At 42.6% G+C, this 13,639-nt stretch overlaps 1 protein-coding gene across 4 annotated transcripts in view; it reads right to left on the bottom strand.

Moving 5' to 3' along the window:
• Nucleotides 1-12,790, bottom strand: part of Fhit (fragile histidine triad diadenosine triphosphatase) — a 1,507,501-nt gene extending 1,494,711 nt beyond the window's left edge. For all 4 annotated transcript variants that reach the window (XM_063274603.1, XM_063274602.1, XM_039093632.2 and 1 more), the window contains exon 1: nt 12,630-12,790. The gene's annotated coding sequence lies outside the window, so the exon portion shown is untranslated. The remainder of the gene's footprint in view (nt 1-12,629) is intronic.
• Between the last annotated feature and the right edge of the window lie 849 nt (nt 12,791-13,639).

Here is a 13,639-nt window from a genome sequence, read left to right as displayed (position 1 = left end):
ACCTCTACTCTCCATCAGGTAAAATTCGATAGACCAGAGAAAGAAGTCACTGCAGCATGAACAGCATAGACACAACCTGGGGGCAGTGTAAACTTTAGCAGTGAATGAACAATGAGGAAATGGCCATAGATGAATAGCCATTATGCTTCTGTCTTTCTGTAGCATGCACTCTGTGGAGCAAATACAGGTTTTCATCAAGACATTATGAGTAAAATAAAGGCTGGAGGTTTTGTTGGTTGTTTTTTGTTTGTTGTTGTAGTTGTTGTTGTTGTTAAGTCTAGGAGTCAAGAAAGCAAAATACACAGGACCTAGCTCCGAGGAACCTACGGTTAATACCATGTTATTGACTCCACCCATGATACATGTTGAGTCACTTCTCCACCTTCCAAGAAGTTTTCCAATTTTCAAATAAGGAAGTGCTAGTAAGAGGATTCAGGCAGGAGTCATAAAGCTCTTTTCAAATGAGTATTGGAGCCATGATCTAAACATACTGCATTGCTTCTTCCTTCAGTCAACTCTCAATATCTCTTCTCTCTATCCTGGTCTTCCCGCTCATCTGCATCCCTCCAGCAAGGCCCTCTTCTTGATTTTTGTGGTCACATAGGAGATTTATCAGACCAGGAAGGACACACTCGGTACCCCTACTGAAGGCAGAAGCATAAGGAGATAGGAGGCAGTACACATCAGCTAAGAAGAAAACTCATGTTTTAGTAACAAGGAGGAAGTCTAGGAGAAGATGCTAGGTGGTATGCCAGATGAAGAAGACCCCAGACATCAAGAAGCAAGCTCGAGCTGGAGGACTGAGGCCCAGGTACAATTAGCTGGACTCTGTGCTTCAGTTTCAGGCCCTATAGAGCTTTGCCTTATGGCCAACCTCATCTAGTCACCCTGTCAATCTCTACTAACCACAGACGCCTCCTTTAAGGATGGCAAGTTCTTTCCCATCTTACCATCTGACGTATGTTCTTTCTGCTGAGAATGCCATTCTACCCATGTTTATGGCCAGATCCATTTCCGCCCTTTATGTTAGTGTCTGTTCAATATCCCTGGCTGTTTTATCTAGATAGGATACCCACTTCCCCTTTAATCACAGTATTCGACATTCTTGGACTTGAGGTCTTTAAATAACACGTTCTGCCTGTTTATTTCCCTTCTCTGCCACAACTCTCTATCTGACGGTTACATCCATACCTCACATAGTGTTCCATACGCATAAGATTCACAACATTAAGTAGTCATCGCTTCAATCCCCTCCTTTTTGTTATTGTTGTTTGAGACAGGGTTTCTCTGTATGGTCCTGGCTGTCTGGAATTCTCTCTGTAGACCAGGCTGACCTCAAACTCAGAGATCTGCCTGCCTCGGACTCCCAAGCACTGAGACTACAGCTGTGTGCCACCTCTCGAGGCACCATCACCATTTTAAAAATGAGGAAATTGTATTTCCTGAGACAAGAAACCAGATCAAACTCATGTAGTTGGTGACTAAGACCCATGGTTTGGGTTGAATGTACCTGGATACCTGAGCTCAAAAACAGTAAAAATGTAAAAAATATTTTAAGAATAATTTCATTTATCAGGTTCTCACTACACAAAAGATATTGTGGTAATATCCTTTTAGTTATCGTTGCATCAATAATGAAATAACTGAGAAAAACAACTTAAGACAGGAAGGACTCACACTGGCTCACAGCTTGAGACCATCATGATAGGAAGGCAGGTCACAGCAGCAAAAGTATGCAGTGAAACCTGTTTCCATCCTAGTAGGCAGGAAGCAAAGGGTGATTGATATGGGAACCACTGGCTGGGTATAGCTAGCAGCAATAGCCTTCCTCCTAAAGGTGCCACGCCCTCCCAAACTAGGGCAACCAGCTGCTAAACAAGCATTCAGAACATAACCCCATGGAGACCACCATTATCACCAAATCCAGGCCTACTAATAAAGTGTGTACTATTATATCTACCTTGGAGAGACTAAGACCTGCACACTGGAACAAGGCGTTCAAAACAGTCCTTGACCAACAGTGAAGACAGACAGATACACAGAAGGACAGGTATATGAATGGCCAGAAAAGAGGATTCCTGAATTCTAAGCAAGTCTTTCCCATTCTGTTACACAAAACCTAAACATACAGATGTCATGAAGATCCAGAACTTTGCTACTTCAAGTGAAGGCCATGGACTTCACCATGATCAACAACTTAGAACGTACTGAAAACACAGATGTTTCTGGCCTCCCTGGGACCCACACATGCAGCTCCAGCCAGCCCTTGACCCACAGGATTGGACCCAGCTGTTCAGTCTGCACCAGAAAGCAAGCCCAGACAATTCCTCCAAGCCAGGGAAACCTTGGCCTGCTGCCTCCTGGAAGTTCAAGAGGCCAAAGGAAGCCTAAGCTTAGAGGATGCTTTATCCCCTGCTCCACAGAGCCAAGAGGGGGCCTCAGCTGCAGATGTATCTGTGGCCATTGGTTAGTAAAGCTGCCTACCCTTTTTTTTCAACCCCTAAGCCAGAAGAATTTAGCCCCTAGGATTTCACACTGCAGTGGCCACCTGTTGGTTTTATAGCCCCAGGATCATTTCCCCTCTGCTCAAAGCATCCCCATCTCCATGTAATCAGACCATCTCTGTATTCAAGCTGTGCACATGAGGTATGCCCGCTCCCTTTGGGCAAACCTCTCATCTCAGTGTTAGGAATATGCTCCCAGCCTAGCAGGTCACAGCAGACTTCACCATGGGTAGGGAGAGTTCTAAGTGGTAGGCTCATAACCCAAGCTGGAACGCCTTCAATCCATGTTAATTATTTGGGTATTATGCTCAAGTGGATATGTTTCAGCAAATAAAAACTAAGATCCTAAATATGGTGGTAAAAATCTGAAAACTCTAAAATATGTTATATTTGGTATGTCTTGTATTAAAGTTACAGTTTGAAGTTGACCTGATTATAGTTGCCACATTCTTTCCATATTTCAATGCATGTGTACTGCTTTCTTTTATTATTATTATTATTATTATTATTATTATTATTATTATTATTATTAACTTGAGTATTTCTTATTTACATTTCGAGTGTTATTCCCTTTCCCGGTTTCCGGGCAAACATCCCCCTAATCTCTCCCCCTCCCCTTCTTTATGGGTGTTCCCCTCCCCATCCTCCCCCCATTACCACCCTCCCCCCAACAGTCTAGTTCACTGGGGGTTCAGTCTTAGCAGGACCCAGGGCTTCCCCTTCCACTGGTGCTCTTACTAGGATATTCATTGCTACCTATGGGGTCAGAGTCCAGGGTCAGTCCATGTATAGTCTTTAGGTAGTGGCTTAGTCCCTGGAAGCTCTGGTTGCTTGGCATTGTTGTACATATGGGGTCTCGAGCCCCTTCAAGCTCTTCCAGTTCTTTCTCTGATTCCTTCAACGGGGGTCCTGTTCTCAGTTCAGTGGTTTGCTGCTGGCATTCGCCTCTGTATTTGCTGTATTCTGGCTGTGTCTCTCAGGAGCGATCTACATCCGGCTCCTGTCGGCCTGCACTTCTTTGCTTCATCTATCTTGGTGGACTGCTTTCTAAGGAACGCTGCAGTGCTGGGTACAAGTTAGAATTACCCAGACCCTAAGTGATTCAAGAGAACTTGGTACCTCTCTCTGGCAGTCAGATTTTAGACACTATTATTAATACCTGAGAGAAAACTGTATGTGAGAAGACATTTTGTAGTTAGGCACACAGTTTCCGAGACTTTAGTAGAATATCACTTGGTTCTGCATTTCTGGGCCTTTAGTGAGAGCAAAAAGCACAAGAGTGTGTAAGGAAAGGAAGCTATTCACATAATGGCAACCAGGAAGCACAAACAGAGATGCGGGGAGGGAGTTGGGACCAGACAAGCCTTTTAAAGGCACACCCTGTGTGTCCTCATTCTTCTAGCTATGCCCCAACTCCTAAAGTCCCCACTATCTCTCAGTAATGTTATCAAATGAAATCTATCATGAAACAAACCCCTGTTGATTAGGTCAAAGTCCTCATGGTCCTCACTTCCCTGGACCCAGTCAATTGGTAACCAATCCCATAGCACAGGGGCCTTTGGGGAAAATGCATCACATCCAAACCAGACGAGTACCTTTGTTTCCACTGTCCTGGAATAAATATAACCATTCATTTCTCTAACATGTCCCCACTTGATTAAGTGGGCAGGGGTCTATACCTTAAAGCAGCAGACAGTTAAATATCACATTTGTCAGAGTCATGGCGTTTTTAGAATGACGGCTATGTTTCCTGTTAGTGACTCATTAAGCATGAATTAAATATGAATTAAAGAGGAAACTGAGAAAGAGAGAAAGGAGGGATAGTTGTTGTATTCTGGAAAGTAAGGACTGTTTAGATGCAAAGAGTGGGCCAAACGCTGAAAAGAGACCTCCTGCTTTCATATAATGTAGTGACTGGCATGCCAACTTCGCTTTATTTATACAGATGACGGCTCCCCTCAACCACCCTTTTCTTGCTATTTATCAACCATGGACATGTCTCTCTTCCTTTCATTCTCTGCTTCCTCCCACAGCCTTTCCTTTCTGCAGGGTCATCCTTGAGAAGGTTACACAGGAGTTGTCAGTATTCCAGTACACAGTCTTTTTTTTTTTTTTTTTTAAAGGCAGGATTTAATTCTTCTCTCCACCTGTCCTAAGGCTTTTGTTCTGTGTAAAAAAAATCCTGTAGCCATTGCTTAGACAGCTCCTGATACAATGGGGATACTGTCCTCTGTGTAACGCAGAATCTAAAGACAAAGGCAAAATTTTATTTTTGTTGTTGGATTTGGGTGGTTTTTTTTTTTTTCCAACTGAAGACATAAAAAGGAGACCTCAAGCCTTGAAGAAAATGAAAATTTTGTTCCTACCACATACCACAAACTTCACTGATTAAATGACTACAGGCTGTAATCTCCTCCAAATAAAATACACATGCATTAAACCTCATAGGGAGTACTGGCACCTCAACATTATCTATGATGGTTTTTAACTCGAGTAACTGGGAGTCTGAGAAACCGCCAAACACACTGAATTTTAATAGAATTCTGATTGCTAAAAGAAAGAGGCAAACCTGAAAGAAGGAAGGAAGGAAGGAAGGAAGGAAGGAAGGAAGGAAGGAAGGAAGGAAGAAAGAAAGAAAGAAAGAAAGAAGGAAAGAAAGAAAGAAAGAGAGAGAGAGAGAGAAAGAAAGAGAGAGAGAAAAAGAGAGGGTTGCTAATAACCACACAGACTCAGAACTTGTCCTACCTTTCCAGAATACAGCAACTGTACCTTTTCCCTCTCTTTCTCAATTTTCTCCTTTATTCATATTTAATTCATGCTTAATTAATCATTAACCGGAAACATAGGCCATAATTCTAAAAATGCCATGACTCTTACAAATGTGATATTTAACTATATCGAGCCTAATGGCAATAATATTCCTCTTCCTGAACTTGCCTTTTCTCTCTATGGAGTCAACGCACCAGGCAAATAAAGCTACTACATTGTAAAATAGCCCCCTATTGAGTAGAGAGACTCAGCAAATGCTGGCAAATAAAATTACAATGTTGGTTAATATATATTCAGGGCAAGAATACTCCTAGGCTCTTAGTAAGATTTTAAATATAAATATTCAAACATAAGTTTGCACATTTTCTATGGGGAAGGAAATGCTTTTAAAAAGAAAGAGTTCTGGCAGTGATCAGAATTCGCCTCGCCTAAACATGCCACCTTGGAATAGAGGCTATCTTGTGTGATGGCAGTTAAACAGCAGCCTGGGGAGGGAGGGCTCTTTTCACTATCTCTCCTGCAAGCTGATAGCCGGGCATTACTTCCCTTTGTGAAGTAGATGTGTTTGTAAAAGGGTTCCCTCTCCTTCTGAAAAAGAGAGCAACTGTGTGCACAGGAAACCTCACGAAACAGCCTTCATTTCTCATCTGTGTCTCCAGGCATCTTTCCCCAGCTCGCCCTCCCATCTGTGTCTACTCCAGAATACAGACCACATCACCTCTTCCTTTCCCTGCTCTCACTCCAGAAGGTATGCGAGCCCCAGCACTACCTTCCTCATCCAAGTGTTTCTTCTCTAAAGTCCTCCACATGCACATACAATAAAAAAAAAAAGCTCTTCAATCTGTACATTTAATTTTAAGGGCCCTAGAAGCAGGATCTAAGTGGGTAGGGGAAGTTTTCTTCCTCCTCAGTCTCTACAATATCAATGATTCATAAAATAAAAGGGATTTAATCAAATTATATTAATTACTCTGCCAATGGAAAATGGGGGGGGGGGGGAGTTGTAATTATTTAAGAAAAGGAACCGGATTTCCAAACAGCAGCTCCAAGGAAGCCGTGCATTCCAGACAACTGCACCGGAAACAGAGAATGTCATTAGAGAGAGCAGCTTGCATTTTGTTCTCAATGGTTCTTTAGACCGTGTGCAGCACTCACAGGTTCAGAAAAAAATTTTTTAACATGGCTTTAATGAATGTATTGATTTTTTTTACTTCCAGTTATGAAGATGAAATTAACAAAATACCAGGAAGAGAACTCAACCTGAGAGTCCCCATAAGGAGAATCATGACTTAGGCACACAAAGCTAGGGACACAACATGGCTCGGGGAGGAAGGTGGCACTGTGAGTGGACAGAGGATGTATCCCCAGGACACAACCTGGAGTTATTCATCAAGTTCCGGGAGAGCCTTAGGTGAGACATCTCACATCTTTCCCTCCCATAGCCTTCAAATGCTACTCTCCAGACTCTCCTTCCAAAACTATGGGATTTGAATCCCCTGAGAAATGTCAAGAGGAAAACAGCAGCACCCACCCCTTAGTCAATCTGCATACTCCTATAATCCCTACTCTCCATACCTCAATCTACTTCAGCAAGCCTAACACAAAGAGACATGTTCACCCAACGCCAAGTTGTCATTGCTTCACAAGGACTCCATGTAATCTAAACCTTACACTACATAAATGTGCATACATTTCAAAGATTGTTCACCTGTCTTTTGTTGAGAGAAGGGGAGTAGAGAGAAAGGGGAGTCCCTTGGCCATGAGACTAGGATGAATAAGGAAAAGATATTTCAATTCTCCTGCACCAATAATGCTTAAGTATATAGAAATGGTTGAAGAATTTCCAGACATGACCTGTGACGTGTAAGGTAAAGCAGTAGAATTGGAAATAGTGTATTCTGTTCAATATTCAAAATATGATAACAAGGAAGCACGAAAGAGAATGCAAAACATTATGATTTTGTTTATTTATTTTTAGTTAGTTGACTTTTTTCAGACAGTGTCATACCTGGTAGCCTAGGTTGGCTTACATCCATCTTACCTAATCTCATCCTCTTACCTATTCTCATCTCAATTCTCACAGACAGACTTTAGAACTGCTTAAATTCTTGCCATTGAGAGTACAGTCCATGAAGCAACATCAAGAGTCTATCAGGAAGGCTGGTTTTCTGGTCCATTCCAAATCTACCAGCCACATTTTTAAGTCATCAGGACACATGGGTGCACACTAATATTCGAGAAACAAATCTGTCAATCACTCCTTCATGGCTCAGGGAACATCTTAGTAGAGGGGTATGGAGAGAATGGATCCTACAGACATACGTCTTCTAGATAAGGCATGGATACTACACTAACAAATTCATGTGTTCTATAGACATATGTCTTCTAGATAAGGCATGGATGATACACTAACAAATTCACGTGATTACCTGCACATCATCCTCACAAGGATGCATCCATCAACATCTCAACACGAATACATAAGGGGCTCAAGAAGCCTCAGAGAATTTTTAAAAATGAATGTTTGCTGTGGGATGAGGTGTCATTCTCTTCAGTGGTAGAGCCACTGATAGAACTGGAGTAGACCAGAAAGCCTGTCTTTTTAATAGGAAGCTTCTATTTTTTTGTGTGTGCATGTATGTGTGCCTATGTGTGTGCCTGTGTGTGTATGTAAAATGAATTAAATATATTTTATGTGTGTATAATAAATTATATAGATATGTGTATAATGGCATATGTATGCATCATAAAGTATACATTTGTATGTATAATAAATATGTGTGTAATGGATTATATATGTATATAATAAATTGTGTGTATAATGAACTATATGCATGTGTATATGTGTATATAATAAATTGTGTGTGTGTGTGTGTGTGTGTGTGTGTGTAGACAGCAAGCACAGTTGTAAATATGTTTTCCACACTGACTACTGGCTTGTCACTGATTTATTATACATTATACACATTGAATCGATACTTTTAAAAATATGCAAACATTTTATTTCTCCACTTGAGACTGCTAAGTGGTTTCCCAAATTCCCTTGGAAGAAAGTTCAAGACTCTTGTAGATGCTGGACTGTGTATAACATCACAAAAGGCTCTTGTAAATGCTGGCCTGTGTATAACATCACACAAGGCTCTTATACATGTTGAACTATGTATGACATCACTGCCTGATTTTTTCTCTATTACTGGGGAAGAAAACTTTAGTTTATCATAAGGCTTACAGTTCTTCATGAAGGGACATCACAGCAGGAACCAAGGCACAGACATTAGGTGGACTATACTTACTGGTCTGCTTCTTATGGCTTGATCACCCTTCTTCTTTATACAACACAGGACCACAGTCCAGGACTGGCACTACCCACAGTGGGCTGGGCTTACCCACATCAATCATTAATCAAGAAAATGCCCACAGATGGGCCGACAGGCCAATCTGATGGAGGCAATTCCACAGCTAAGGTTCCCTCTTCCCAGGTAGCACTAGTTGTGTCACGTTGACAGAAGCTAGTCAGCACAGTGCTCTGTGCTGGTCTGTGTGACCTCACTTTGACACCCTCTTCAGTCACTGAATGTCTTGCCTGGGTGCCCAGACCTCCATTCTACTTGCCAAATCCCAGCACTCCCTCCTTCCCTCACCTGTATCTAAACTATGCCATCACTCAATCCCACGATCACCTCCCTGTTAGTCATTCATTGCTTTCTACAACAGATCCATAGTGGGGACCTAGAGAAGCCGGGAGCAAGCTATATGCCTGTGTTCAATGTTTAGAACTGACCTCCACATCTCCTTTACTTCCTGACCCTACCTCCTCCTTTTGACTGGAACCCTCAGAGAAGGAGAACCCTCCTTCTCTGTCACTAAGTAATAGAAAATGATGTCTTTATCAGTACTATCAACTTTAGAAATAAGTCACTCGCTATTGCCCCTGAGTCATTCACAAACTGGGGGATGAGTGCCTGAATTTAACCTGAAATCCTGGGCCAGGTTTTCTCTTCCATTTCTACCGGTAGACAAACGGCCTCACTGACATAAGCCAGCTGCTTCCCAGTCTAAGTTTAATAACCACATGGAAACATAGGTCAAAGACTTCTCAGCAGGCAGGGATTGCATAAAACCTTCACCGGCTCCCTGACCATAAGAATGTCACCAGCCTGGCAAGATGGGTTTTCAAGAGTGACAAAACTTTGCATTTTAAATATTATGGCCCACTTTCTTACTCTAAGAGGACAAAAAAATTATTTTATTTTCATGTACGAAGTTTGCATTAACAATGAAAAAAACAAGGCATATCATTTATATATCTGCTACAGACTGTTGGAGCTAACAGAAGCCTTAAAGAGCTGGGATTTGAATCCCAGGATGCCAAGTGATTGATATCTATTGCCTTCACCTGGATTGTTGCGTCATCTGAGAAGTCAAAGACATGGGCACGTCCATATATATAGCTCTTGGAAGATGACCTCAGAGGCTGGGATTTCTCTCTGCCATGTTCATGTGGAAAGTAACATAACCATACATCTTACATGTCAAAGCTGCATTTCTGCATTAAGAGAGAAAAGTGAGGTTGAAGGAAAGGCTATGGGAGCAGAGCTCTGGGGAGCTAATGAATGCGAGTTCCCAAAGTGTTCCCAGCCAGTGCTGGAGGTCACAGAGATTGATGGGAAGAACTTGGTACACAGTGACTTGTTCTGACTGTTTAGCCAATAATTTACAGAGTTTGGCCAACAATTCAGAAAGCTGTTATGTCATTACTTAATTATCCAGAAATCATCTCTCACACGGGAAACGTGAGAGGTGCTTGCTTACATATCTGTGAATACATAACTGAAGGGCCCTGTGTCATCTTCTCAAACCAAAGTGTTGTGTAACACACAGGCCATGTGTACATTTGCAATGCCTTATATCAGTGTTAGATTGTGATATCTGTGAATGTAAAAACAGCATCAAAACCTCATTTTCTCATCTCTGGAGGAACAAGCAAAAAAAAAAAAAAAAAAAGGTGGATTAGGAACCAAAACAAAACTAACTCGGGAAACAGAAATGGAACATATTGAAGCTGATCATACAAATTAAGATAAGAACACAAAAGCATCTGTAATACATGCCACCAGATATTTGCAGGAAGGACGTGGGGTAAGGACACCAGGAGGAGGCAAGCATTGCCCTGATGGTAGCATTCAGCTTTAGGAAACCTCAGGAAACCCACTTCCCTTTGACCCAAGGCATGAGAGAAAGACTGGTGGCTAACGTGAAAATGAGAGATGGTCCCTCCAGCTCTGGTACACTGGGCACTTTTCATTTAAAGTCTCTCATGCCTGACGAGATGAGTACATGAAGATGCTCAGGAAAACATGTGTTGAATTAATGAAACAGGACGAGTTTACTAGCTAGGAAAGAGACTTTACCGCAACTGGCCCTGCTGTGAGGCCTGTAAAGAACAAATCTTGGGAGTGGGGGAGGTTAACATTGTCTAAATAGCTACCCATTTGCCTTTCCTGATAGCTTACTGCTATTGGAAGTAAGATGCTGGGGGCGGGGCGGGGAGATTCATTTCTGATATAAACCAACCGTGTGACCTCAGACAAACTACTCTGCCTCACAGGGACCAGTTTCCTCATCGCTGAAATTAAGGTGCATTCAAACCATACATAGCTAACATTTTTTTTTGAAAACTTTACTCCCAGTAATTGTTCCTCCGAGAGATCTTTGCACTGGACTTCAGTAATTTCAAAAAGTTTAGTAGCATTAGCATTTAGTATCTAATTACGGAAGCACCGTTGTGCAACTGAAAGGTTTTGTATTCTATAGCCTTACAAGCCAGAGACTCTGACTTCTGGGAGGTAGGGTCCTTTCCTAGAACACAACTCTCAATCAGAATGTGCTACAATTCCATCACTTCTTAATAGAAGGCTTAACTTGAAAAAGTTACTTAACTTTCCTAACTTTTGTTCCCTAATCAGTTCAATGAATAGAAAAAATGGTTATCTCTACCATAGTGCTTTAGAGGAGATTAACTTATAATTGAATCTAATATGCAATAAAGTAGCCCAATTTTAATATAACCGTGAAACCATGGACAGCCCTTTTTTTTTTCCAAGTTTTTTTTTTTTAATAGGAGCTACAGAATGATTTGGAGACCATGTGAACATGCTCTAACAAAAAATTCATATGCAATACTTTGAATAGCATTTGCAATCAGAAAAAGGGGGCGGGGTCATTACTAAACATTGCTCTTACTCTTAGCGTAATTAAGCAGGTGGACAAAGAGGGCAGCCAAGAAGACAGGGCATATGGGAGTCGTAGTTCTAAGGGAAGGGACTACCCCCCGGAGGCACTTTTAGTGAGACTTCATTTCCCAGAAGACATCTGGTCGGGCCAAATGGCACATTGGTAGCTGCAATAGGCGGGACTACAAGTCCCAGAACCCTCCGCAGCCAAGGTGTTGAGCCTTAAAAGGGAGCTTTCAGGTACAATCCGTTTTTAAAGCACAGTACTCTTAGGGCTGCCCTGAGCAAAACAGGCCTAACTCTGATTAATATTTCTCTAAAACAACCGCTGTGTATTTTCAGCATATTTCTGAGACCGAAAATAAGCAGTTTTCAAAGGACAAAATTTCGGGAGCCTGGCCTTGGTGCTGATTACAACTGCAAACAGCTTCTCTGGTCCACTAGAGCAGGAAGCATTAGGCTGTTTTTTATCCACAAGGGGACCGCTGAGCTGGAGGTCCAGCATAGGCTTAAATTCCAGCAACCTACCTCCTTCCTTCTACAATCGGTTACAGCTTTCTATCTCCGAGTGAATTAAAAACCACGAAGGCATAGGATTCAACCAGTGACAGGTTCTCGCACCACAGTGAACTGATGTGGGTTTTTCTTTATTGTATGTTTTAACTTATCAAAGCACACGTTCTTTCCTAAAACATTGTCCTCCGTGAGCCCTGTTCTGTAGCTGCCTTAGCAGCTGCCTTAGCAGCTGTTCAAACCTTTTGGGACACCTAAGCTAGGTGACTGTTTAACACAGACCTGTTTGAGTCAGGGTTCCTGCCACTTGCCTATGGAACTGACGAACTATTCAAAGGTAGCCACAATGACACCTCGTAGACCTGCTGTCGCGACCCAGTGCCTCAGTTTACCCCGAGGGGTGGGTTGAGACTAGTACAGGTGCTCAAGAGCTGGGGCGCCTGAGTGCATCCCGAGAAGTCTCCTCAGGTGGGTGAGACAGTCACCATCAGGCGAGCGGTGTTGGCCTGTCCCCGCCCCGCGGGCCGCTGGGGTACTGACCAGACGCTCACGGAAACCCAGCCCGCGCCCCACAGTCTCTTCCACTTGGGCTTGGCTCCCGCGCCCCTACCTTCCAAGGTCTTGTCGGCTGGAATGAAAGGCAAGAGGGCGGGAGCACGGGACAGGAGTGTCGCCTGAGCGTGTCCCCACTGGGGTGGATCAGGGAGCTGACGGGAAAAGTCCCACAGCAGGCCCAAACGGGACGAACTACAATCCCCACAGCAACCTGCGGTAAGGGGCGGGAGCCAAGATGGCTTCTCATCTGGAGACAGGCGCAGGAGCCAATAGGCGAAGAGAACTAAAGTACGCTGTACCAATCACTGAAGCCAAATGACAGTCACACCAATTCTTAGTGTCTAAGGTGAGTCTCCCCTTTGAAAGGAATGTTTGTCATAAATCACACGGTCTTTAGCTTTTAACAAATGGAAAAAGAAACGCGACTTTTTCTCTTGAAAGGGAAGCCTGCTCAGTACGTTTCCTTGCTTTTCTCCGAAAAGAGCTAACTGCTGTTCTTCCTTTCCCCTCTCCAGCTCTTTCTTGATTACTTAAGATGTTTGTATTTTGCCCAGAACACGTCCCCAAAGTCCCTACTTGATCCAAGATATGGCTACCCTTGTCCTCCCCTGACATCCCAACAAAATCCCATCGCAATCTTTCTGTACCTTCTTCCCTGCCTTTATCCTCTGCCTTGGTAATAGTTTTCAAGTAGGCTCTTGCCACAAATCATTGCAAGTTGTTTATTTGTGGTTTTTATTGTCTTACTGTTCCACGGGGATGCGAGACCTTGCAGTAGATTTTTATTTGACTACAGTATTTCTTACACCTGGGGGGAGGGGGGAGTGAAACAATCTGGCAAACATAGTAAATAAGTTTTGAATAATTGAATGATAGCAGAGATGACCTTCCTAAGTTCTTCCTATCTCATGCATATCAATTAAACTCCTCTCTTATCACCAAGGGTCTTTTATGCTTCCTCTTTTTCATTTTAATTCAAAATCCTTTCCTCAATATATTCCATACCGATGCCTCGTGGATGCTTGAAAAAAAGTCATTGACTCAACCAATTCTAAACCACATGTT

The sequence above is a fragment of the Rattus norvegicus genome, chromosome 15 (genome assembly GCF_036323735.1).
Source record: "Rattus norvegicus strain BN/NHsdMcwi chromosome 15, GRCr8, whole genome shotgun sequence".
Lineage (NCBI taxonomy): Eukaryota > Metazoa > Chordata > Mammalia > Rodentia > Muridae > Rattus > Rattus norvegicus.
Note: the sequence above shows the minus strand (reverse complement) of the source record. Positions and strands in the feature narration are given on the sequence as shown.